Source organism: Alosa sapidissima, chromosome 8 (genome assembly GCF_018492685.1).
Source record: "Alosa sapidissima isolate fAloSap1 chromosome 8, fAloSap1.pri, whole genome shotgun sequence".
Lineage (NCBI taxonomy): Eukaryota > Metazoa > Chordata > Actinopteri > Clupeiformes > Clupeidae > Alosa > Alosa sapidissima.
Genome location: NC_055964.1, coordinates 29041170 through 29045395, shown reverse-complemented (window position 1 = coordinate 29045395; position 4226 = coordinate 29041170). Strand labels below are relative to the sequence as shown.

Genomic DNA, 4226 nt, shown 5'->3' with positions numbered 1-4226 from the left:
CACACTATATAACTGAGTGTTGGCTGAGTGTCGGCTGGGCCTCTGGGCCTGTACTGGCCCACACACTATAAAACTGATCTGACTGAGTGTTGGCTGAGTGTCGGCTGGGCCTCTGGGCCTGTACTGGCCCACGCACTATAAAACTGATCTGACTGAGTGTTGGCTGAATGTCGGCTGGGTCCCCGGGCCACATGTGGCCCACTAACTACCAAAAGTACTTGAAAATAAACACAAATCCAGAACTAGTAATTAAAAGCACAAGCTACTTTTATTAACAAGTTTGACACACACAACCTTGCAAATAAAACAAACATTTAAAAATTATACAAGCTTTTACATATATACACTTTAGAAATGAAACAAGTTAAAATATACAATCTACTTTTATCTACAACAATCGACTTCTTTCATATACAAAAACACAACCAATTAAACATTTTAAAACTGTATAATGATTCAAATAAATAAATGATTCTAAATTAACATTAAACATTTACAGAAATATTCTATCTCTCTCCCTCACTCACTCACTCTAAAAGAGTAATTCCATTGTCAGTAGTTGTGGGTTGTGAGTTAAGTGTTAAGTGCTTTAAATTCTGTATTTTTGTACCATGTACCATGACCTACCCAGCTACATACATGCACACACACTCACTCTCAAAGTATTTTTCAATAGCAGCAACATTTGCCACCTGCCTTCTCTTTCTGTTGCCGCTTCATTGTTGCCTCCACCAGTTTCAGCAGCACTACCAGCCAGGGGTGTCTCCAAACTGCATTTAGGTATAAAAGAATATTATAAGATCATTATGAGGTCTAAAGCAAGATTTCAACATGTCATCTGTCAGAAGTTCTGTTTGTCCACTCAAATATACTTACAGATAGCCACCTCAGCTCTCTGTGGGGGTTGATCAAAGAGTTCTTTCCATCCATCCTTCAATTTGAGATGCATGGACAGCATGTCATTTCAAAAGAAAAGAAAAAAAAATCATTAAACTATGTATCCTTTACTGTCTGACAAAATATTACTAAAGCCCAGTCTTGCCATTCTGCAGCTGTCTTGGTAACACCTCCCTGGTAGTTATTTTGGGCAACATTGACATTGTGTGATTGTTAAATGCTGATATATTACCAATGACAATCACCAAGAGCAAGACATATTTGTCAACACATACAGACCTGAAGCACTTGTGGACTTCCTTCACAAGAGCCTTGTGGGTGCTCCAGTTGGTTGGCCATGTTTTCAACAGCGCATGTTTCCTGCCCACTCCTGTTCTTTGCTGACATAATGGATGAGGCAAACCAAAAGCATCTAAAAATGACACATCACAAAACACAGGCCTAGATGAAAGCTGATTCCTATGATTTGGCTCATCTAAACAAAAACGTATTACTTATTCTATTAAATCAATGTACAACTTACCAAGAGCTCTTCAGGTCTCCTGTTTTTCCAACACAAGAAATGGTTCACACATGTATACATGGGTAGCCTTCAGTGCAGGCAGGTCTCTGGTCAGTGTGGCCTGGATTCTGAGGTGTACATTTAAAAAAAGTCACAGTAACGTTAGGTTAATGGAAGTATATGTGCTCAAAATGATTACATGATCATAAAACAACCCCTCAGTACAAAATACAGAACGACCTTAAAATACAGATTTTGATGAGCTTTACATGACCAGGACAGGACCCACCCTGCTACCATCGCTCTCTCTCTCACACACACACTCTCTTAAGGCATACAGTCTCAGTCCTGCCTGCCTAGTGCCTGAAGTTGGATAGATAACGATGAAATGCCCAATTACCAATCGCTATATTCTAAGTCATGCAATACTGGTTAACTGTTAAGCTATTTCTAAAATGATTAGATCACACTTTTCTTTGAAAACCACATAATTATGCAAGTATAGCTAACGTTACAGCACTGAACGTTTTTGACCACCAACACTGACGTTAAAGGTAGCAGCTAATTAGGCCAACAAAGTAGGCTAAGAAATCATAACATATGTTACCGCTAGCTTCGTCATCGTCAAGGGGGTTAGATTGAAACACCCATTCTTGTTATGCTACTTGTTAAACTTTGTCTGCAATAATAAGCCTACGTACATTCATAATGATTTACATGCAATAACAGGTAAAGTTGCATGTTACTTACCACAGGCAGTGTCCAAAACGAGACAGTTTCGCGCCGTCCTGCTGGTTTCAAACTGAACAGTTGCTCTGCTCGTGGCTCTTCCACATGTAATGGGCCGACAGTCACTTCACAGAATTGGGCCATGTACGTTTAGCGTCCGGCTGTCGCTAAATGTTTCATTTTTGCCGCCAACAGCCTCGATACTGATCAGTGTTCGTTCCTGAAGTATCGGGCCACACACTGTATGAAATCCGTCTGCCGAGATTGATTCGAAAACTGGCAGTAACCCATCAAACCCCAATCGGGCCAAATAAGACACTCAGTAATCAGCCCAACTACTGCGTGTCAGTGTCGGCCCATTCAAGGGGACAGTGCCTCAGCCGACCTGAAACTCCGCCGACAGTGGCAGCACTCAGCCAGGATCGGGCCGACTGTGTTTACTGTGCTTCAGCCGACTCGGACCTCAGCCGACACTGCCAGCACTCAGCCAGAATCGGGCCGACTATGCTTGCTATCTGGGTACCCACCCCTCACTACTAACCAATGTCTTGGGAGAGGGAGGGAAGAATGGGCTTTATTATCTCTGCAATGTTACCAGTATGGTTTGACTCTGAGGAAGACGCAGTGCGTCGAAACGTCAGTCGTTTGTGCACCTTAATAATAAAAGTTCTCTGAGCCAGTCTTTCTGATTGCTTTGTAGTCATAGGTGTTAAATGTTATTTTGGTTAGCGTACAAACCTAACAGTGTTGCATAATTTCTGCATAAGACTAAGTGGTACTCTCAAAATCTGTATTTCTTTACATTTTGGGGATAAATATTATCTTAAAGTGGTACATTTTACCTTATCAGGAGCTGAAAGGACACTGAATCAGAGTTTTCATTGTATTATTTCAGTGTTGCAGAAGTTACTATTACAGGTGTTGAAGTTACTCAAAGTAGTGTCAAATGATGCCTCTGAAAGAGTGCATTTGAACACTTGTGGTGCTAGAAATTTAACTCTGTGATAGTGTTAATATTTTAACTCTGGTGTTCTCCCAACACTGGACACTTGGACCCATATATATACACCGAAACGGGTGTAAAATGTACTCCTACAGAGTATCATTTACACTGTCCAATTTGTTGTGTATAGGCTACATATGGGCTAATATAGCCAGTAAACAGAAAAATCATGCTTTGTCCACAAAAAAAGCTATCTCTCACAGACGCCCTCTCCAGCTGAAAGATTATATAACAGCAATCCGCCTGCTTGTGTCACTTCTAGGCAAGCAATCCAGCGGTGTAGGTTACTGCAGTGAGGCTGGGTGCGTCAACTATTAACTTTACGAATTTGGCTGCAAGCAACCTCGGCGCTATCGTGACGAGGCTGACGGTAATCTAGGTCAGGTCTAGGCATAGGCTTAATTTAACCTCGCTCAAAGCTAAGCTTCACCTTTTCTCGGAGGACCTGCAAGACTGTTCTATTTCAACTAATACGGTTTGTTGGAGCCAAGCAGATGGCTACGCAACTTGGCGGTAAGTTGTTGTAGGCATATCCTGTATTAAATATAAATTGTAGAACGTAGTTTATCAATGAAATTGTTGGGAATTTAATTGATTAACACATCACATAAACTGTTATTGATTGTTGTTGATACACTGAACTTGTGCCCTCGGAACCAAATCTGACAGCAAGCAGCTTTGGAGTTTTGAAAGTAGGCTGCAGGCAGGCAGCTGGTGGATAGGCTACATAACTGGCATGCGTAAGGTAATGGTAAGGTAAAAGCAACGACCGAAATGCAGTGTTGAAACACGTGTATGAAACGAATTAAATATGCAAACATATATCCAGTATAAACACTGATCCAGTATAACCCCCCCACACACACACACACACAAAAAAATCTCCCGTTTTTGGAAAGCTAAGGGCTGTATTTTGGGCACCAGCGCATGGCGTAAAGTTCGTTTTTCACCCACGCGAAGTTTAATTCGGTATTTTGCACGTTTATTTTTTAAGCATTGCGCCCAGGGGTGTGGCAATTAACAATCTAGGGAGGGGCCTGGCGCGTTGTCTAAAAATCGCTATCCTACACCACCTAAACCTGGGGGGTATTCCAT

The 4226-nt window shown here is 41.6% G+C and overlaps 1 long non-coding RNA gene across 1 annotated transcript; it reads right to left on the bottom strand.

Annotated features, from left to right (window-relative positions):
* Positions 1-236: 236 nt before the first annotated feature.
* LOC121716083 lies at positions 237-2642 on the bottom strand. The gene is made up of 5 exons (XR_006033756.1): positions 2150-2642; positions 1421-1527; positions 1177-1309; positions 877-931; positions 237-770 (listed from the first exon to the last, which is right to left on the bottom strand). It is a non-coding gene; the product is annotated as an uncharacterized LOC121716083 (long non-coding RNA).
* Positions 2643-4226: the final 1584 nt, after the last annotated feature.